At 56.9% G+C, this 22,710-nt stretch overlaps 1 pseudogene; it reads left to right on the top strand.

The window, feature by feature from the left end:
• The first annotated feature begins 13,526 nt into the window (after window positions 1-13,526).
• Window positions 13,527-18,347, top strand: LOC136303560 (maestro heat-like repeat-containing protein family member 7; annotated as a pseudogene).
• Window positions 18,348-22,710: the final 4,363 nt, after the last annotated feature.

Below are 22,710 nucleotides of genomic sequence, written 5' to 3' on the forward strand. Positions count from 1 at the left end.
AGAGCCCTGTTTAAAAACCTGGAAAATAAAAATCAGTTGAACTCTGAAGCCCAGCGGTGGCTCCCAGAATCTCAGAGCCAAGGGGAAACGGGAAAGGCTTTTTACAAGAACCAACGCTGAAGAGCTCCCAGATGAATGTGTGTGACATTTTGAGAGGCTTCCAATTTTCCACAGTTTCCCTTGAATTGTTGAAATTGATTTTGCCTTTGCCTCCTCTTGCACTAAAGGAGCCTCATTTCAGCAGCCAGGAAGGCAAAGCTCATTCCTGGCCCTGGCTGCTGCTGTCCGTGCAGCATTTCCATCCCTCCCGTGGCCTCTTCCCTCAGGGTCCCCAGCAGCAGCAGCAGCTGCTGGAGCAGCACATGGAAGCTGCAGATGGAAGTGCTGCCCACCCCAGCCTGAAGCTGCACAAGGATCCTGCTGCCAGGAACCCCAATATTCCCTCCCAGGGGCCCTGCAAACAGTCACCAATTTTCAGAAGAGCAGTGTGGACAGCAGCTGCACCTGGCCGTTATCCTCTATGAAAGGAAGAAAAAAAGACCTCAGCATCGGCTGCTCGGGGCTCAGCTGGGCGTGAGCCTGCAAACCCACAGGGCACCAAGTGTTTGGTGGGCACACAGTGGCCGTGGCTGGGGGCACAGAGCCTTGCATGGTCAGAGAGCGGCAGGAGCACCGCAACCAGCTGCAGGGCGACAGGGCTGGGTCTCAGCATGTCCTTGTCCAAAACTGCAAAGCTGAGCATCACGGCCGTCATCCTGACTGACTGTTCATCTGTGTCCCGCAGGAGCTCCACAAAATGTTCAGTCAGGGGCCACACTTTTTTGGCCTGTGAGGAACACAAGTCGTGAAACGCCGCCCTGGTGCCAACAGGGCCCAGAGGCCAAAGGCCTGTCCTGAGGTACTCGGGCAGCCGAACCAGGAGGCAGGAGAGCTGGGAGCAGCTGTCTGAGCTCTCGAAGCCCAGCCAAGCCCAAGCGACTGCATTCCCCAGCTCAGCTCCAGCCACTGCCCCCTTGTCACCATTGAGGGAGGGATCCTCAGTGAGCTCGAGAAGGGCCCTGAGCGCAAGGTTACACCTTTCCCTGCACTCACTCCACAGGTACTTTGGGGGAGCGCCAGAGCAGCCGGCTGGCAGGAACATGGCAGCTCCCCGGGGCTGCTTGTGGCCTCTGACACCCAATTCCTCAGGGCTTCCCACCAGTCCAGCCCCTCAGAGTCTCCCGCAGCCCGGCCAGCCTGCCCGGCAGCAGAGGCGCAGCCCCACAGCAGCTCCAGAGGAGCCCGATCAAGAGGCACCGCGGAGCCCTCAGCAATCCGGCCAGCAGCACACGGGCAGGAGGACACAGACGGCGGTTCCTGGCTGGCACAGGGCTTGTGGCCATCTCCAGGCTCCGGCCTCGCAGGGATGCCCACAGCTCCGGCCCCCGCCCACGCGCTCTCTCGGCAGTGCAAAGGCTTCCGCAGGACCACCGAGGGCCGAGGGGCTTCTGGCCATTTTCCCTGCAAGGCTGCATGCCTGGGCAGCTTGCTGAGCACAAAGCACCCTTTTCCCCCTCTTCCCCTGTGCACCCAGGGCAGCAAAAGAAAAATACTGGGAGTCCGTGTATTGTAACACATATCCTATATTTATATACTGAAGAAAAAAAAGAAGAAAAGAAGAATCCTGTAGAAGAAGAAAATCCCCGCTGGCTCAGTTGGCCCCAGCAGGCAGAGTGTCCCAGATCAGCTCTCCGCAGAGCTCCAGCAGCGCAGCCAGCCCAGGCCCGACAGTCGAGGCCGTGTCTTCCGTGCCCTGCGGAGCTGATCTCGCAGCTTCCGCAGGATGGAGTACGGAGCTCTCTGGACTGCCCAGAGGACCAAGGCTGTTTCAATGGCCAGGTTTCTGATGGCAGGGCTGCTGTCATCTGCCGTGTCTTCAAGGGCTGCAAGACAGAGGAACACGGGGCCATAGCCCTGATCAGCAGGGACCCGAGGAGAGCCCCCTGCCAGGGCCAGCCCAGCCCGCTCTTGCCATGGCCACGAGGGAGCAGGGACCAAGGGGATTGAAACATTAATTTTGAAGAATTACAGACTTTAACTGGATATTGCTGAAGTAAGACAGATAGACTTCCCTTTTGATAAGCAGAAGCCGGATTTAAGGAACTGATAAATCATGGGGCCTGTCAACTTATGTTTGTGTGTTCTGACTAATCAATAGGCTTCAAGAAGCACAGTAAATTCATAAATGAAATACTCCTGGGAAAACAGGATTCAGTCGTCACGCAACACTAAAAGGTTAAAAAGTCAAAGCGAAGAAGACTCACTTACTTCATCATTTTGAGACCCCGCCCCATAAAAAAGACCACCGACCCATTTCAAAGAACAAACCACGCATGCTTAATAGCTTTTGGCTAATTACCATAGGAAGCGGGGAATGGGAGGTACTAAAGTCATGAATATACATTTGTGTTTTGGGTATTCAATCCTTCAGTACATAAAAAGACCCTGTGATCTTCTGTGAGCGCGCGTGTGTTCGGGAGCTATCCCGCACGCTGCCCGGCGTCGTAATTAAACATACACTTTCTAACTCTAAACTGCTGGAGAGTCTTTTGTCCGTCATTGTTGGATATCGGCATTAGGGCGATATTCCTATTTTTTTTAGTAATTCAATAGAACACCCCAAATTGCCCAATTTGGACCCCAAATTTCCAAGAATTAGCTGTATAGAGCCAAAAATTCACAAAAATTTCCTTTATGGACCCCAAAACTCCACTATAGAAGTGCCAAGACTCCCCCAGACCCCCTTACATCCCATGCAGAGAACCCCAGATCCCCTATAGGGTCCCCCAGGCGCCCCCGGACCCTCTATCGAGCCCCTTTATATCCCCTCAGACCCCCCTGGGGACCTCCAGACCCCCCCAGGCCCCCCAAATCCCCCACAGGGACCCACAGACACCCCCAGACCTCTCCGGACCCGCTTCAGGCTCCCGCTCACCCCTAGAGATCCCCTACAGACCCCCCAACCCCCCAAAACGCCACAGAAACCCCCAAAATTCCCTATATTCCGCCCCAAATCTCCTACAGATCCTCCACCAAATCCTCTAAGGAGACTTCCAGGTCCTCTCAGACCCCTATAGATCCCCTAGAGAGCCCCCAGCCGGCTCGGGGCAACAGGAACAAAGATGGCGGCGCCCGGGAGAGCCACTTCTGGGTCATCTGCGCATGCGCTCGAGGGAACGCGCCAGCAGATGGGCGGGGCCCAAGGGAAAAGAGGCGTGGCCAATTAAAGGGCGGGGAACGAATGGAACGAGGCGGGGTCAGAGAAAGGGCGGGAACTGGGAGGGGAAAGGGGCGGGGTCCAGGAAACGGCGGGAATTCCGAGGGGAAATGGGCGGGGTCAAGGGAACGCGCGGTCCTAAAAGGGCCCGGTTTGGCTTAAAATCACCCAAAAGACCCTAAAATCTCCGGCACCGAGACCGAGACCGGAACCGAGACCGGCACCGCTCCGGGACCCGCACTGTGGGACCGACACCGAAACCGGCACCAGAACTGGTACCGGAACCAAGACTGAGACCGACACCGACACTGGGACCGGCGCCGGGAGCGCTTCGGAACCGGCACCGGCACCAGGAGTGCTCCAGGACTGCGGCCAGAACCCAGACCGGGAGCGCTCCGGGATCGAGGCTGAGACCGGCACCGGAACCAGGACCGACACTGGCACCGCTCCGGGACCAAGACTGGGATTGGCACTGGGAGCACTCCGGGACCAAAAACGGCACCGGCACCGCTCCGACACCGAGACTGAGACCAGGACCGAAACTGGAACCGGCACTGGCACCGAGACTGGCACCGCTCCGGGACCAAGACTGGGATTGGCACTGGGAGCACTCCGGGACCAAAAACGGCACCGGCACCGCTCCGACACCGAGACTGAGACCAGGACCGAAACTGGAACCGGCACTGGCACCGAGACTGGCACCGCTCCGGCATCGAGATCGGCACCGCGACCGGAATCAGCACCGGGAGCGCTCCGGGACCGAGACTGAGACCGAGGCCGAAACAGGGACCGGGATCGGACCCGGAATCGCTCCGGGATCGGCTCCAGGATCGCTCCGGGACCGCCGCGTTCGCTCCGGGGAGTTTTGGCCGCGCCCCCGGGCGGGACTGGGAGGGACGGGGAGGTTGCCCTGGGCCGGGCGGGACCGCCTCGGTTCGCATCGTTCCGAGGCGGCCACCCCGGTCCAGATGATCCCAGTCTCTATGGTTCTGATCCAGATGGTCCAGCCTGTGAAATCCCAGTCCATGTGACCAAGAACTCTCCAAGTTTGATTTACTCTCAAACCACATCCCACCCACCCAGCCCCACACAATCCCGATCCCAACATCCGCCCACAAAAATATCCCCAAACCCAGGGACCCCCCGGGATATTTGGGGCGAGCTCCCCCCCCCCGGGCACCTGCGGGATGGGGGCGATGATCCCGGCGGTGCCGCCAGTTCAGGGAGCGCTGGAGCCGCCGCTCCCTCCGCTCGTCTTCTCCTCCCGCTCCTGCTGCCGCTGCGCCTCTTCCTCCCTCCCTCCTCCTCCTCCCCCGGGCCCGGGCCCGGCCTGGGAGGGCGGGGCCAAGGAAAGGGCGGGAACTGGGAAGTGAAAAGGGGCGGGGCCAAGGAAAGGGCGGGAACTGGGAGGGGAAAGGGGCGGGGTCAGGGACAGGGCGGGAATCGTGAGGGCAATGGGCGGGGCCGAGGGGACGCGCGGTCCTAAAAGGGCCCGGTTTGAACGAAAATCATTCAAACGGGCCTGAAATTGTCTAAAGAAGCCTAAAATCCACCCTTACACCGATCAGGTTTGGCCTCAAATCACCCTAAGAGGCCTGCAATCCCCACAAAGTGGCCTAAAATCACCCAAAGGGCACTAAAAGCCACCCTATAGCCACAGGGTTTGGCCTGAAATCAGCCACTTGGGGATAAAATCATCCAAAGGGGTCTAAAACCAGCCAATGCGGCCTAAAATTGCCAAACGTGGTTTCAAACCCACACAAAATGGCCAAGAATCCCCTCAAATCTCCGAAAAGGCTGTGAGATCCTCCCTGAAAATACCGGGTGTGGCCTAAAATCAACAAAATGTACCTAAAGTCCACCCTAAAACCTAACAGATTTCAACTAAATTCACCCAAATGGGACTAAGCCCCACCGAAATGGGCCTAAAAACCATTCAAAGGGATCAGAAATCCACCCTAAAACTGCCCAGTTTATCTTAAAATCACTCAAATGGGACTAAACCCCACCAGATTTTGCCTAAAATCAGACAAAGGGGCCAAAAATCCACACTAAAAGGCTCAAAACCCCACCCTAAACCTGCCCAGTTTGGCCTAAAATTACCCAAACCCGCCTAAAATCTCCGGGACCTGGACCCAGACCAAAATCAGCACCAGAAGCGGCACCAGCACCAGGAGTGAGACCGACACCGGATCCGAGACTGGCTCCGAGAGCGGCACCGCTGCAGGACCGGGACCGGAACCGACAGCAGCACCCGCAGCGGCGCTGCACAGGCACCGGGACTGCGGCCGAGACCGGGACGGAAACCGGCACCAGAGCTGCCACCGGGACAAGACTGAGACCGGGACCGCAACCGGCAAAAAACGGCCCAAAAGTCACCAAACACGCCCCTAAAGAGACCGACAATGCCTGAAAGGTGCCGGAAAATGGCCACAAAATGGCCCCCAAATGACCAAAACCTGACTAGAAATGCCCCTGAAATTACAAAACATGTCTCAAAATGATTCAAAGCGTGACCAAAAATGACCCAAGAGTGACAGAAAATTGCCCAAAATGCCGCAGGATGGGGGAGAGCCCGGAGAGACACAGAATTCCCAAAAATTTTTTTAAAAAATCACCCCAAAACTGCATAAAAAAGGAAAATTATTTTTAAAAAATCCTGAAAAAAGCCTCAAAATAGCTCAGAAAAGAAAAAAAGCCAGAAAATGCCTGCAAAACTTCCAGTAATATTCCCAAATTTTCCCAGACTCCCCAGAATTTCCCAAATTCCCCAAAATTCCCCAGAAATTCAACCAAACTCCATCAAAAATCACCCCGAAAATGAAAACAAACAAGCCAAACAAACCCTTCAAATGCTCAGAAATATTTTTTAAAATCCCTCAAAACTCCACAAAAATTCCCTGAAAACTCCCCAACTCCTCAGATTTCTCAAAATTCCCAACATATAACCCAAAGAAGCCCCCAAATAACAACAGAAAACAGTCTAAAAATGCAAAAACACCACCCCAAAATTCCTAAAAATATTTTAAAAATCCCCGAAAGCACCCAGAAAGTCCCCCAAAATCCAAAGAAAATTTCCCGAAACTTCCACAAGTCACAGAATTCCTGAAATCCTTGACAATTGCCAAAATTTCCTACACGTGCTCTCGATGAAGTGGTGCAGCAGGCAGGACTTGCTCGTGCCGGTGCTGCAGATCACCAAGAACTGCCGGAACTTCCCACATTTGGTATCAAAATTCCCCAAAATCCCCTCTAGAGATCCCAAAATTCCCACACTTGGACCCAAAGTCCCTGCTTTTGGATCCAAAATTCCCCTGAAATTCCCCTCAAAATTCCCAATAGAGGCCCCAAAATTCAAAAAAGTTCCCAATAGAAAACCCCAAATTGCCCCATTTGGACCTCTACATTTCCAAGAATTCCCTGTACAGAGCCCAAAATTCCCTCCAAGGGTCCCAAAATTTCCCTACAGAGATCCCAAGACCCTCCCCAAACCCTCTATATGCTCCCCCAGGCTCCTATAGAAGCCCTATAGACCCACCCCAAACCCCTTTTAGGGACCGCCCCAGATCCCCTATAGACCCCCCAGACCCCCCCTAAATCCCCTATAGAGACCCCCAGACCCCTTCCCAATCCCCTGTGGGACCCTCCCCCCCAGCCCCTTTTAGGAAGCCCCAAGCCCTCCCCAAATCCCCTGCAGAGACCCTGAGATCCCCTAAATGGACCCTCAGACCCCTTCCAGGGACCCCCAGGCCCTCCCAAAATCCCCTAGGGAGACCCCCAGATCCCCTAGAGAGACCCCCAGGCCACGCTGAACCCTCTCGAGATCCCCTATATATCCCCTGGAGCCCCCTCAGAGCCCCTTTGGGGACCCTCAGACCGCCCCAAAACCCCACACAGGGACCCACGGACACCCCCACACCTCCCCGGAGCCGCTACAGGCTCCCCCAGATCCCCGACAGACCCCCCAAGCCCCGGAAAGGCCACCCAGACCCCAACAATCCCCAAAAGAGACCCCCAGAGCCCCGGACTTAGGGACGCCCCGAGCCCCTTTACAGACCCCTACGGACCCTCGATAGACCCCTCAGACCCCTATGGAGCCCCTATAGCCCCCCAAACCCCCTTTAGGGACGCCCAGACCGCCCTAAATCCCCTATGGACCCCCTTAAACCCCTTACAGACCACCCACTAAACCCCCTAAAGACACCCCCAGGTCCCCCCAGACCCCTAGAGATCCCCTAGAGATCCCCTAGAGATCCCCTAGAGATCCCCCATTGCCCCACCGTAGGTCTCGGACACGCCGGAGCCGGCTCGGGGGACCAGGAACAAAGATGGCGGCGCCCGGGGGAGCCACTTCTGGGTCATCTGCGCATGCGCTGGACGGAACGTGCCAGCAGATGGGCGGGACCCAAGGGAAAGGAGGCGTGGCCAATGAAAGGGCGGGGAACGAACGGAACGAGGCGGGGTCAGAGAAAGGGCGGGAACTGGGAGGGGAAAGGGGCGGGGCCAAGGGGACGCGCGGCCCTAAAACCGCCGGGTTTGCCCTGAAATCCCCCAAAATGCGCCTAAAACTCTCCAAAGGGGCCTCAAATCCACCCTAAACCCGATCAGGTTTGGCCTCAAATTATCCAAATGGGATTAAAATCCCCACAAAGTGGCCTAAAATTACCCAAAGGGCACTAAAATGCACCCTAAATCTCCATGGTTTGGCCTCAAATCAGCCCAATGGGGTTAAAAGAATCCAAAGGGCTCTAAAATCCAACCAAGGGGCCTAAAATTGAACAAACTGGTTTAAAAAAAAACCCCCCACAAAATAGCCTGAAAGCACTCCTAAATCTCCCAAATGGGTGTAAAATCCAAACTGAACGTACCTGGTTTGGCCTAAAATCAACCAAAAAGATCTAAAATCACCCAACATGGCCTGAAAGCCACACAAAAGGACCTAAAATCAGCAGAGAAGGACTTTGTTTGACATGAAATTATCCAAAGAGGCTGAAAATCCACTCATAAGGGCCAAAAATAACCAAAAAGAAGGGGCCTAAAATCTCCCACGCACACCTAAGATCCACCCATGTGGGGCGAAAATCATTCAAAGGGACTTAAAATCCACCAAAAATATCCCAGTTTATCATAAAATCACCCAAATGAGCCGAAACCAGACCCAAATGGGCGTAAAATCATCCAAAGGGATAAAAAATCCACCCTAAAGCCCACCAGATTTGGCCCCAAACCACCCAAAGTTATCTAAAATCCACCCAACACGGAACACAGGGAATGTGGGTCACCGGGGCCCTGCCCAATGTGGCTCCTCCAGTGGGGGCTGGAGCTGGAGCCGAGCTCGAAGCTCTTTCTGCACTGGGGGCACTGGCAGGGCTTTCCTGATGGTGCCTTTGTTGGTGTTGGGTCAAGGCTGAGCTCTGTGAGAAGCTCTTCCCACACTGGGGACACTCTTGGGGCCCTCCCTGGTGTGGATGCGCCGGTGGATGATGAGGTTGGAGTTGTGCCTGAAGCCCTTCCCGCAGTCGGGGCAGCGGAAGGGCCTCTCCTCTGTGTGTGTCTGCTGGTGTTCAAGGAGCTTGCTGCTGACCCGAAACCCCTTCCCACACTGGAACCCTCGTAGGGCCTCTCCCCAATGTGGATCTTTTGGTGCAAGCTCAGGCTGGCTCTGTGGCTGAAGCCCTTCCCACATTCCCCACACTTGTACGGCCTTTCCCCAGTGTGGATGTTCTGGTGCTGGATCAGGTTGATTCTGTGGCCAAAGCTCTGCCCACATTCACCACTCCTGCTCTGGCCATCTGTGAGGTGATGATGTAACTGGAGAAGCTCCAGTCCAGAGGAGGAGCTATGAAACCTGGTTCTGGGGTGGAGTGGCGACATGGACTAAATTCACGCTCCTTTGATGCAGGGCATGCCCTGAAGTTGGATGGGCTGCCTGCATCTCCCAGCTGAGCATCACCTTCCGTCTCCTGCTGCCGCTCAGCAGCTTTTCACCAATCCAGGGGTTGGGATGTATTTGTTGCATCAGCAACTCATCAAAGAAAACTTGTTTTGCAGTCACAAGTACGTTTCAGATTGTTTTATTCCCGAGCATCCCTGACAACTAAACACTGAGCTTTTGTTGTGCCTGAGGGCAAGTGAAGCAGCAGCACGGTGGCCGAGGCTGGGACACGCGACCACCGTGCCAATTGCCCGGAGCGCCGTCAGGCAGTGCCGGGATCCCGGCTGCGGTTCTGGTCCCCACAACGGAGGAATCGCAGCCCCTGCCTCAGAGCCTGTCAGAAAGGCACCCAAGTGAGAGCAGAGGGAGGGCACCCTTCCAGTCTCTCTTGGGCATGGCCACAAAGCAGCCCCTGCTTCTCCTTCCTCCGCCTGTGTTTGGGGTGTGCTGACGGCAGCGCCAGCCAGGTTGTGCTCTGTGTTCCAAAGGCTGTGGAGAGCGGGCATGAAAAGTGCTGCGTGCACAGCGGAGAGTCCTGGAAGGTGCTGGCAAGAGTGTCCTGCGGGAACAGGGCTCTGGTCTCTGGCCGGGAACAGCCTGGTTTTGCTGCTGTGAGCGCAGGCAGGAGTGGAGGCAGGTGAAGAGGCAGTGGGCAGCTTGTGTTTGTAGAGGGCCTGGGGCTGCATGTGCGAACCTCCACCTGGAATCACACTGGGGGGAATACGAGCTAGAGCTGGAGCGCCTGGCCAGAAAGGACCAGAAGGAATTCAGCCTTGCCAGGGTTTCTTAAGAGTGTGTTGGTGCTCCCCAGGAAAGTTCCCAATGCGGGGAAACACCTCTGGGGAAAAGAGACTTGCTTCTCAAGGAAAGCGCTTTCCATGGAGCTCCCAGTGAGGAAGGTGCAAGTGTCCCCCTTTAGCTGTCTGTGGTCCTTTCAGTCCTTGAGGCCCGTGGCACTTGGCAGATGGAGAAGGGAAGGGAGAAGGCTGTGAAGAGCAGGTTTGGAATCCACCTGAACCTGCAGAGACCAAGGCAAGCACCTGCAGCAGGGTGTGTTACCCCCACTGTGGACAGAGGTGTGAGCAGGAGCATCTCTGAACAGCTGCGAGCCCCAAAGCTGTCTTGGAGAGCTGTGAATTCAAAGGCCTTCATGCACACACGTCTCACATCTTACCTGTCTGCTGTGTTTCAACTCTTGGCAATATGCATTTCTGTCTTGCTCGCTGGAAGCGGCTCCGGCCCAGAGGGCCAGCACCGAGCTGGGCTGTGTGGGCCAGGCAGCACGGAGAGTCTTGGCTGATCTTGCTGTGTCCCTGGCCTCAGAAAAGGCTTGGAAGGTTTGCCTCCCAAGGCACCCTCTCATCGGCTCTTCCTGTGCATCTTGGAGAGAACAAGGCAGGCGTTTCTGGCAGCTGGGCATTAGCAGGCCTTCAAATGGGGGCGTGTTGTGGAGCAGGCCCAGCTGAGACACCCTGAGAGGAGCCCAGCGCTCCTTGCCCCTCTCTGCAGACACGTGAGCCTTGTCTGCTTTCGGGATGACCCCGGCTGTGTCAGGGGGTGCTGCTACGTGGACACGAGACAGCCGGTCCTGTCCTGCCGGGTCCCAGCAGTGCATCGCAGCAGTCCTGCATCCCCGTCAGGATGCCGGCCAAGAGAGGTCCTGCAAGCTGAGGCAGCTGATTTGAAGCTTGTGCGGGTGCCTACGGGTCAAGGCCAAGGGTGTTCCCTCAGGATAGAGCAGTGCTGAGGGGTCTCTAGAATTCAAAGAAATGAGCAGACAAATGCATCGTCCGCCAGAAGCTCTTTTATTGGCAGGAGGCAAGGGGTCTGCACTCCACCACAAGGCTTCTTTGCCTGGTCTAAATTTCAGTGGTTTTATGCAGGAATTCTATTAAAAATACCATCCATCTTTACACTGCTGAGGTGATTGGATAGGCAGGGGGTTTACAAAGAAATCCATTGTGTCAGATTCCTAGACTTGAAGCTAATGTCCACCTGCTGGCCAGGATCGGTCTCAGCGCACCAAAGCAGCTCGTCTTCCTCATCCCTTACCTGCACAGGGCTGATTCTGTGGCCGCCCTTAGGTCTTCTGGAAGGTTATGTCTAAAGCTTTTTGTCTAGTCACTCTCCTGTCATGCTAGGCTTCCAGGTTTTTCTTATGTTAACTGGTGCTAAGTACTTAAGGATATCTGTTGCTAAGTACTCTTTGCTTCTCTAAATTGCCTGTGCTTCCTTCCATCAAACAAAGGCCTTGTTTCATTCCTAAATGTGCCTGATGCCGCCCAGGTCTTTTGGCACCGCTTGCTTTCCTGTGGCAGGTTCTACCTCCCCCGAGAGTAAAGAGGGAGCTGGAGAAGGAGCTTGCCAGGCTGCTCTCCATCCTTTAGCAGCAGTCCTGGTGAAGTGGACAAGTCCCAGCTGAGCGCAAACGTGCAAATGGAAGAGCCGTGCGCAGGAAGGGTCGGCGGGAAGAATGATCCAGGAACCGATGGCCTGGCAGCCTGAGCTCGCTACCGGGGAAGGCCTTGGAGCACATCGTCCTGAGTGCCATCCCACGGCACGTGCAGGGAACCAGGGGGTCTGCTGGAAGACGGGAAAGCTCTGCTGAGGGATGGGGACACCTGGGGGCTTGGCAGGGTGCTGGCGAAGGAGTTGTCTGGAAGGTGAGAGGTTGAGGCTGGAATTGGAGTCAGTTTGAAGGCAGCATCTGTGGTTTAGCACAGCTTTGGTTATGGAGGACAGAAGGAATAGCTGGGACTTTTTCTGTTCGTGGTCCTGCTTCTCGTGCAGAGAAGAGGGGAGAGCTGTACTTTCTCGGCCACTTAGGTATCTGTAGCAGGATAGGGAGGATTAGCCCTCCTGCAGTCTACTCATTTGTTTGGGCTACTTTTGTAACACTGAGTGGACTTTCACTTGCTGGAGAGCCTTTATTCCTTAAGAGAATTAGGTTCTTATCATCATCCCTTCAGAGAAAAATGTTCGAAACCAAAGCAAGGCCTTTCTTTTGCCCCTGTGTAGTCTTATGTTTTGTACAGTGACATTCAATGGATGACCTTAAGGCAAATGTGTTGCTGCTTTGAGATGGCAAGGAAACTTCCAAACCTATCACCTTCTCAGGCCATTCCCATGAATTTAGGAAGTTTGCAACTTTTTGGAACTACTTGAGTTGAGCAATGGGACGTAAAGCTTTCCTGAACTGAGCATTCTTAAATGCCGGATCCTTCTATGCCTTCGCTGCCAGGGTGATTTTGTGCTGCAGGAAATTACTCCAATGAGAAAACAATTTCAGCATGGAGTAACAGCTTCTGACAAGAGACCAAGTGTTGCCAGCAGCTGCTCCAGGTGCTCCTGCTAACATCCCCTGGAGGAAGGAGCACAGCCCCCAATGCACCTGGGCTTTGGCTGCCCTGTGGCAGAGAAGCCCCCCGGGGCACAGGTCTCTGGGGCAGGAGATGACACCAGCACTGCCAGGGCTCAGGGGGTGGCAGCTCTGCTTGTGCGGGGACTCTGCCACACCTGCCGGTTTCAGCGCTCCCCTGGCCCCAGGGGTCAGAGCAGCGCTGGTGCCCTGGCCCACACGTTCCTCGTCTGTGTCACACCTGCGGGTTTAGGACGGCCACCGGCCGAGACGTGTCCCAAGGAGGCCGTGCCACCTTCTGTGCAAGGCCCCGTGCCCTTCCCGCTGCGGCTGCGTCGGCAGCCCTGGGGGCTCCTTCTGCTGCCCTGAGCCCGCAGAGCAGGGCAGCGTTTGCCCGTGGTTTGAGGCGCTCCGAAAGATCCTGTCTTAGGGCTGTCTTAGACGCTTGGGGCGAGGGATTCCTTCCAACCCGGGCCACTTTGGCTGGGCTGGGAGCGGCCCCAGGGCAGGTGGCAGTGTGTGCATTGGCCCTTTGTGACACGGTGCAGCAGCGTGGTCACTCACCGTGGCATGGAACGGCACAGGGTGTCCAAGGAGCCTTTGTGACACGTGGTGACACAGGTGCTGGTGGTGATGCAGCTGTGCCACTGTGCTCGGAGCACGTGACGGGACAGGACAGGATAGAGCGGTGTCGTGAGGAGCCCCCTCACAGCACACTCGTTCGTGTCTGACCCGGAGCTTTTCCGAGGCGTTATTCCTGCCGCCGGTTGACCTCAAGGCCAAAGCACAATCCTTGACCAAGAGTCACCCGTCCTTGTGGCAGGAGCCCTCGAGAGCAGAGTGCAGGACTTGCTGTCCTGAACTCTTCCCAGCACTTCAGTTGTGTCGGTGCCTTCCAGGCGCCGCTGCAGGACTTGCTGACTCGGAGCTTTTCCGAGGCATCTCTCCTGCAAGTCCCCATCAGTCCAGTCGCTGACATGGAGCAGAGATCCCCAAGAGTGCCCAAATTGGCCAGCGTGGAAGAGGAAGGTCCTGGAGCTGCCCCAGTAGAGGAGACTGGGCTCAGAGGATACTCTGAGGACCTCTTCAAAACCAAGTCCAGTGCTGCCCTGCTGGATATGCTTGTAGAGGAGGGATTTTCCAAGCCAAAGCAAGTAAGAAGCCTGTGACCAGGGTCTGATCCTCCCAGGAACTGCTTGGCCTCCCAAGCCACCCCTGCTGGTCCCTGTAACCCTCCCAGGCCACCCAGTGTGCGGAAAGGGAAGCACTTCTCTGGGGAAGCTGGGGACATTTCTCCCTCTGGCAGCTTTCCAAGTCTTCCCGTGCCTTCTCCAGGCGCCTGCCATGGTCAGGTACATCCACCAGTGGCTCCTGGCCAATGAGTACTCTGGGCACAAGCTGTTCAGGACCCTGCTGGATCTCACCGAGGCACAGCCTGCTGACGTGGTGATGACTCTCCTGCGTGTGGCCCCATCGTGTGACAGGTATGGGGCCCACCTGCCCAGAGGGCTCAGGGCTCCCCAGCCCATCATCCTGTACAGCCTGTCCCAGGTGTCTGAGCAAAGGAGAAATCCAGGGCCCTCCGGCTGCTCCCTTCTCCAGCTCTGGCATGGCAGGCCCCGAGCCTGCTGCCGTGCTCCCTCCCTGCCCCTCGGGGGTCTGTCCCCACAGGGCCGGGCTGCCTGCATGCTGCTGGCAAGGGCCAGTGGGCAGAGGCAGAGCTGGCAGCCAGCTCAGCTCCCCCCTGCAGCCCAGGCCACGGTGCTGTGTCCGAGGCCCCCCTGAGACAGAGTTCTGACCCTGCAGAGCTGCTTTGTCCATGTGGAAGGCCATCCTGTGCTCCCCCAGCACTGCGAAGCCGGCGCAGATGATGCTCCTCCGTGTGCTGGAGGACTGGCCAGAGCACAGCACGTGCACCTCGGATGGGGACAAAACTGGTGTCTTTGCCCTGGCTGTGAGTTTCTGGAACTGGCCCCAGCTCACCCCACGGCTGCCTTTCCAGCAGCTCTCCACCCTCCTTCCCCCACCGCATCTCCCTGCCTCAGGCGCTGGGATGAAGCCTGGCCTAGGGGCAGCTTCAGGGGCACCGGGCCCGGTGCTCCCCCTGCGTCTCCCCTGGCCTCTCCGTGCCACGCTGGGGCCCTGCCACACCAACACCTCAGCACTGTGTCGGGGGGATTCGTCCTTTGCAGGCAACTGCGGTGATGTGGAAGATCCTCCAGGAGCACTATGTCCCACTCGAAGTGAGGCTGTGTTTCCCCCGCCTACTTGTGCATCTGCTCTTCCAAGTGTTCTCCAGCACTTTGGATCCACCAGAGGAGATCGATACCTTCTGGAAGGCATGCCAGGAGCGAGACGGCCTTGCCACCAGCCCCAACAGGTGCTCCATCCCAGTCCTCCTGTCCCTGCCACATCTCCAGGGCAGGAGCCAGTGCTCCCAGCGTGACCTGGGCTTTGCTCTGCACACAGGTTTGCAGCGTGGACCCTCAAGTCCCTGCTCTGCCAAATGCGCTGTGAGAATGTGGTGGTGGCAATGGAACGCCAGCGTGGCTGGGACAAGCTGCTCCATGCTGACACCCACCACTATGCTTTGGGTCTGCTGGCCAGGTGAGACCCCCTTGACGCCGCCGCCCCCAGAATCTGTGCTCTGTGCTCGGGGTCCCCCACAGAGTCTCTGTGGTGATGAGCCAGAGGGCCTTGTCACCCCGGAACACCAAGCAGACTGGCAAAGGCTGGCAGAGGCGGGTGCCCACAAGGAGCCACCTCCCAAATGCCTGAGGTCCCCGTGCAGGATGGTGCTGAAAGAGCCGACCTCTGGGAGTCACTCCTGGGAAAGGTCTGTCCCCCTGGTTCACAGTGTTGGTTACTTTTTCTCCTGCCAGGCAGATGTCTTCTGTCTCCAAACCCTTGTGTTCCTGGATCATTCACTACCTGCTCCAGCTGCTCAGCACACGGCAGCCACGCTGGGATCTGCCCGCCCTGGTGTTCCTTGTGGAGGTGAGCCTGAAGGCCAGCGCTGCCTGGCTGAGCTGCCTCCCAGCTCTGTGCCCTCTCGTAGCCGCAGCTGCCTGGGACGGTGCCCGCGCCCTGTGCTGCTGCTGCTGCTGCTGCCTGGGCCCGGCCCTGTGCGGGTCTGGGCTGCTGTCGGCCGGGACCCCTGTCACTGCCCTGTGCCTTTCAGGTCCTCCAGTGCCTCAACTTGAGTAAGTGCAGCGGCATCGCTCTGGAGATCCTGTCCAAGAACCTGCGGAGCGAGTGCAGGGAGAGGCGTCTCTTGGCACTCAGAGGCCTCGTGGTGCTGGGCAATAATCGCCTGATGGTGAGAGGGGGGCAGCGGCTGAGGCTGTGCGGGCAGCGTGGGGCTGGGGAAGGCAGTTGCTTGAGCTTGCCTTAGTTTTGGGTGCTGAGACAGCTGCTCCCAGCTCTCCCGCCTCCCACTTCAGCTGCCCGAGTGCTTCCACACAGGCCTTTGGCCTCTGAGCCCTGTGGCAGCAGGCTGGGCTTACACAGACTTGTGTTCCACACAGGCTAAAGAAATGTGGAACCTGACTGAAAGCCTCATCGAGCTCCTGCAGGAAAGTGATGGCGACATCATCAGGATGACCATTGTTCTACTGAAATATTTGTTTCTGTACAATGGCGTCCTGATACCCAGCCCCATCGCCCTGAGACTGGCTGAGGCGCTCCTGCCGCTCTTTGACAACGTAAGGCTCTGTGCCCCCAGCCACGGCCACCGAGTGCCGCATGGACACTTTGTGCCATGTGGATTTGCAGGCTGGTGCCCAGGTCAGCCAGAAGCAGCCCGTGATGAGGTCTTTTTTCCTTCCTTTCATACAGGATGATAGCCAGGTGCAGCTGTGCGCTATGTTTGCCTTTCAAGACATGATGGTTTCGTTAACGGAAGAGGGAAGAAAGGTGCTGAAGTCACACGTGCGCCAGAGCCTGCTCCCACTCTCCTTCCACTGCCATGACCAGAACAAGTGTGTGCTTGAGGTGAGCACTTGTGAGCTGCTGCGTCCCCCTGGGCAGGGGCTCGGCTGCCTCCTGCCCTGGAGCCTTGCAGGCTGGAGCCTCTTGCAGGCCTTGGCACAGGGACACTCCTGTGCCCTGAACTGTGGGGCCATCTGCGGCTCTCTGCTGCTCTCCAGGCCGCCCGGGAAACGCTGCATTCTTCAGCCAGATTCCTGAGGAGGAGGGATCTTGAACAGATGCTGCAGGTGGATCAGACGTGGAGGTTCGGCGAAGGACTGGTAAGGGACTGAAAGCCGCGGCCTCAGCCCGGAGAAGGCCCCCGAGTGCGGTGCCCACGGAGCCCCGGGCCCTGCCCTACCTGGAGCACCCACAGGAGCCCCTGCGAGAGGCGGCCATCAGGTTCATGGGTGAGCCACGAGCCCGAGCCCCCATCCCCGGCCCGCCGCAGCTCGGCCCCGGCCCCGGCTGCTGGCGGCATCCGCGCCCGGCGCCGTGGAGCCGCGCCTGCCCTCGGGGCCGCTGCCGCCCTCTGGCAGCCGTGCCCTGGGGCGGCAGCGTGCGGCAAGGGCCCGGGCCGAGCCCCGCCGGGGCAGGAGGCCGTGTGGCCACAGGGCTGGCAGCGCCGCCGGCAGGGCGCCGTGCCGCTGGGGCACTGACAGGCTCTGTGTTCCCAGGGATGGCCGGGCGGCACCTGAGGGGAAGGAAGGAAGAGCTCGAGCTCATCTGTGCGGGTGAGTGGGGGCAGCAGGCTGTCAGCGGGGGCTGCCGGGGGAAGCCGCACGCTCTGGCCCGGCTGCGGAGGGCTGTGCTCCCTGTGCGGACGAGGGGTGGTGAGGGCGGAGCACACGGAGAATTCGGAGACACGTCGGGGATTCATGGCCAGCAGCTTTGGGCTGATCCTGAATTATTAAAAAAAATAGGAATATCGCCCTAATGCCGATATCCAACAATGACGGACAAAAGACTCTCCAGCAGTTTAGAGTTAGAAAGTGTATGTTTAATTACGACGCCGGGCAGCGTGCGGGATAGCTCCCGAACACACGCGCGCTCACAGAAGATCACAGGGTCTTTTTATGTACAGAAGGATTGAATACCCAAAACACAAATGTATATTCATGACTTTAGTACCTCCCATTCCCCGCTTCCTATGGTAATTAGCCAAAAGCTATTAAGCATGCGTGGTTTGTTCTTTGAAATGGGTCGGTGGTCTTTTTTATGGGGCGGGGTCTCAAAATGATGAAGTAAGTGAATCTTCTTCGCTTTGACTTTTTAACCTTTTAGTGTTGCGTGACAACTGAATCCCGTTTTCCCAGGAGTATTTGATTTCTGAATTCATTGTCCTTCTTGAAGCCTATTGATTATTCAGAACACACAAACATAAGTTGACAGGCCCCATGATTTATCAGTTCCTTAAATCCGGCTTCTGCTTATCAAAGGGGAAGTCTATCTGTCTTACTTCAGCAATATCCAGTTAAAGTCTGTAATTCTTCAAAATTAATGTTTCAATCCCCTTGGTCCCTGCTCCCTCGTGGCCATGGCAAGAGCGGGCTGGGCTGGCCCTGGCAGGGGGCTCTCCTCGGGTCCCTGCTGATCAGGGCTATGGCCCCGTGTTCCTCTGTCTTGCAGCCCTTGAAGACACGGCAGATGACAGCAGCCCTGCCATCAGAAACCTGGCCATTGAAACAGCCTTGGTCCTCCGGGCAGTCCAGAGAGCTCCGTACTCCATCCTGCAGAAGCTGCGAGATCAGCTCCGCAGGGCACGGAAGACACGGCCTCGACTGTCGGGCCTGGGCTGGCTGCGCTGCTGGAGCTCTGCGGAGAACTGATCTGGGACACTCTGCCTGCTGGGGCCAACTGAGCCAGCGGGGATTTTCTTCTTCTACAGGATTCTTCTTTTCTTCTTTTTTTTCTTCAGTATATAAATATAGGATATGTGTTACAATACACGGACTCCCAGGATTTTTCTTTTGCTGCCCTGGGTGCACAGGGGAAGAGGGGGAAAAGGGTGCTTTGTGCTCAGCAAGCTGCCCAGGCGTGCAGCCTTGCAGGGAAAATGGCCAGAAGCCCCTCGGCCCTCGGTGGTCCTGCGGAAGCCTTTGCACTGCCGAGAGAGCGCGTGGGCGGGGGCCGGAGCTGTGGGCATCCCTGCGAGGCCGGAGCCTGGAGATGGCCACAAGCCCTGTGCCAGCCAGGAACCGCCGTCTGTGTCCTCCTGCCCGTGTGCTGCTGGCCGGATTGCTGAGGGCTCCGCGGTGCCTCTTGATCGGGCTCCTCTGGAGCTGCTGTGGGGCTGCGCCTCTGCTGCCAGGCAGGCTGGCCGGGCTGGGGGAGACTCTGAGGGGCTGGGCTGGTGGGAAGCCCTGAGGAATTGGGTGTCAGAGGCCACAAGCAGCCCCCGGGGAGCTGCCATGTTCCTGCCAGCCGGCTGCTCTGGCGCTCCCCCAAAGCACCTGCGGAGTGAGTGCAGGGAAAGGTGTAACCTTGCGCTCAGGGCCCTTCTCGAGCTCACTGAGGATCCCTCCCTCAATGGTGACAAGGGGGCAGTGGCTGGAGCTGAGCTGGGGAATGCAGTCGCTTGGGCTTGGCTGGGCTTCGAGAGCTCAGGCAGCTGCTCCCAGCTCTCCTGCCTCCTGGTTCGGCTGCCCGAGTACCTCGGGACAGGCCTTTGGCCTCTGGGCCCTCTTGGCACCAGGGCGGCGTTTCACGACTTGTGTTCCTCACAGGCCAAAAAAGTGTGGCCCCTGACTGAACATTTTGTGGAGCTCCTGCGGGACACAGATGAACAGTCAGTCAGGATGACGGCCGTGATGCTCAGCTTTGCAGTTTTGGACAAGGACATGCTGAGACCCAGCCCTGTCGCCCTGCAGCTGGTTGCGGTGCTCCTGCCACTCTCTGACCATGCAAGGCTCTGTGCCCCCAGCCACGGCCACTGTGTGCCCACCAAACACTTGGTGCCCTGTGGGTTTGCAGGCTCACGCCCAGCTGAGCCCCGAGCAGCCGATGCTGAGGTCTTTTTTTCTTCCTTTCATAGAGGATAACGGCCAGGTGCAGCTGCTGTCCACACTGCTCTTCTGAAAATTGGTGACTGTTTGCAGGGCCCCTGGGAGGGAATATTGGGGTTCCTGGCAGCAGGATCCTTGTGCAGCTTCAGGCTGGGGTGGGCAGCACTTCCATCTGCAGCTTCCATGTGCTGCTCCGGCAGCTGCTGCTGCTGCTGGGGACCCTGAGGGAAGAGGCCACGGGAGGGATGGAAATGCTGCACGGACAGCAGCAGCCAGGGCCAGGAATGAGCTTTGCCTTCCTGGCTGCTGAAATGAGGCTCCTTTAGTGCAAGAGGAGGCAAAGGCAAAATCAATTTCAGCAATTCAAGGGAAACTGTGGAAAATTGGAAGCCTCTCAAAATGTCACACACATTCATCTGGGAGCTCTTCAGCGTTGGTTCTTGTAAAAAGCCTTTCCCGTTTTCCCTTGGCTCTGAGATTCTGGGAGCCACCGCTGGGCTTCAGAGTTCAACTGATTTTTATTTTCCAGGTTTTTAAACAGAGCTCTGAATTGGGCATCTCTTGCCACTTTTTCTGCTCAGAACCTTGAGAAAGGTTCTCTGCTCCTGTGAGCCACATCTTGAAGGGTGGTTGGCAACCATGGAATGCTCTGGGAAAGCACTTGATTGACTTCAGGGCCAGGCTGGAGAGCTCAGCCTGAGGAAAGAACTGTTCCAGATGCCTCTGTCCATGTCCAGCTCCTCACAGCTGAGTCCCTGAACACCCTGGGTCGTTTATAGGGATTGATTTTCCCCTCCTGTTCACTTGGAGGTGATTTTGCCATCCTTTAGAGGAACATCTGACCAGCCCCTGCCCTCATTCCATTTTATTCTCTCCACTTTGAAGCTGGACCGCTGGGTTTGACACGTAAATTGGTAGTGTCTCCCCGTTCTTCCCTCCAGCCCTCCATTGTGACTTGTATTAAACACTGCAAACGGCCTCATTTGTCTGGCGGGGAAGATGTGAGGTGGAGAAAGTTAACAGGATTTGTTTTCATGAACCTTGTGCTAGTAAAGAAAAATGAGGTTTGTCATTTTGGTGTGGTGCTGAGTGTTGGGATTTGGGAGTTTATTTCTTGCTATTGTTCTTATTATTTATTAGTGTTATTTTTCACTGGTCAGATTTTTAAATCTTAGACACGATTAACCAAGGCTGGATGTAAGTCATTAGGAAAATTCCCATGCATTTTCCACTGGGATTAAACGGTTCAGTCGACTCCAAGTTGCCAGTGGATTCTAAAGATGGGAAATCCTGTTAGTGGTGGGTTTGGTGTGGTTTGGAGCTGGGGAAGGCTCTCATCCCCTCCCGGAGGTGCCCCAAGCCCGCTCTGCTGCCACGTCTGCACTCGCGGCCCCTCACGGCTGCCCTGCCCTGGGGACACGGTGGGACCCCGCTGCTGCCGGGCTGAGGCTCCTCACGGCCCCTCAAACCCCTCCTGGCTACACAGAACCTCTCCTGGCCCCCGACAGCCCTTCATGGCCCTTCATTGCCCCTCCCGGCCCCTCAGGGCCCCTCCCGGCCCCAGGCGTGGAGCTCCTCCCGAAGGAGAAGGGGCCGGGCCCTGCTGGTTCTCCTTTTATTTCGGTCGTTTCGCAGCCGTGAGGAAAGAAAGGCTGAAATGGAGCCTTTGCCCAGCGGTTCCCTCCGGGTCAATTGCGGCCGAAGCTCCGTGCCGGCGCTGGCCCCAGCACCAGCATCCCCGCAGCCCCGCCGGCCTTTGCTGTCCCCCCGTGTCCATTCCCTGTCCCCGAGGCCCGCCCGGCTCTGGCAGCAGCAGGAGCCGCAGCGCAGCGGGCGCCGGCCCGGCCCGGCCGGGGCTCCCGGGCAGGAGCAGCAGCAGCGCCGGCCCCTTCCCACCTGCTCCTGCCTCGCCTTCCAAGGCCTTTGTCCGGCTCCACTGCGGCCTGGAGCAACGCTCACCCGCCAACAGCCCAGACTGCTCAGGCCCGCCTGTGCTGCCCCGACCCAGCCTCCAGAGAAAGGAAGGGTCGGCTTCCAGCGCTGTTTTCAGCACTGTTTCACTCAGCCCGAGGTGACGGCAGGAGGCTGCTGCTGCCTTTGCCTTGGCAATTGGAGATCGCGGCGGCTGCTGCACCCCTCTGGCTGCCGACTGGATTTTATCAGGACAACTGCAATTGCCTTTTTCCATCCTTGCTACCCGCTGTGCTTTTGTGACAGTGAACTCAGTCTTTCTGTTGCAGGCACCGTGCAAAGAAGAGATTGAAATGCTCCCAAGTCCCCGGGCACTAAGTCGAGGGGAATTAAAGCCACACAGGCCACATTTACAGCGCTCCAACACAGCCCTGCTGCTGGTGCTGCTGAAATAGAATCAACTTAGAGAGGCCATCACAAAAATTGCCGCTGGGGTGTCAAACACAATGCAAAAATGCACCCGGAGAAAGAAAAAACAGAACTTCTTGACTCACTTCATTGCTTCCTCCGAGCAGCAGAAAAGGGAGATGCCCAGAGGTATTTCCAGCTGCTGCTGATCCCAGCTGGAGCTCTCTGCAGAGTCCCAGCAGGAACCTGAGCCCAGCCCGGGGAGCTCACACAGTGTCAGGGAGATTCTGTCTCTGGATTCAGTCAGGGTTGCATTCCCCAACAAGTGCTGGTGCCACCTCCTGTTTTCTTGGATTAAAACAGTAACAAGGAAAACCTTACCAATGGCACAACTCCCCAATCCACAAGGAAAAAAGAAAGGACAAATCGTAAAGTTTTCCAAACATTTGTGCTGCTTTGCTGCAAAAGTCGTGCTGCACTCAGTATGGAAATCCAGGAGAAGCTGCAGTTGGTGGCACATCTTGTGCCAGAAGCTCGACCTCGTTCTCCACCAAAGGTTCTTGAAAAGAGCAGCTGGGACTGTGGTGAAGGTTGCTGGAAAACTGCAACAGCTTTCCAGAAGTGAAATGAAAACGCAAGAAATAAACCAAGAGGTTTTCCTCTATTTATTTCTATGCTTCCCTTTTCCGTGTTGCACTACTTCTCCGTGCCATTAATTCCAAATGGATCTCACCTCTCAGATCGATGACTTAGTGAGTTTTAGACCCTCGAAAATACCATGGGCCGTACACAGTTTGCCTTCCCCTGTTTTTGCTGCAAAGTAACGCTGGAGACATAAGCGTAGTGCTTGGGTCGGGCACGAATCCTA

Source organism: Chamaea fasciata, unplaced genomic scaffold (genome assembly GCF_029207755.1).
Source record: "Chamaea fasciata isolate MVZ Bird 193981 ecotype frontalis unplaced genomic scaffold, bChaFas1.0.hap1 SCAF_37, whole genome shotgun sequence".
Taxonomy (NCBI): domain Eukaryota; kingdom Metazoa; phylum Chordata; class Aves; order Passeriformes; family Sylviidae; genus Chamaea; species Chamaea fasciata.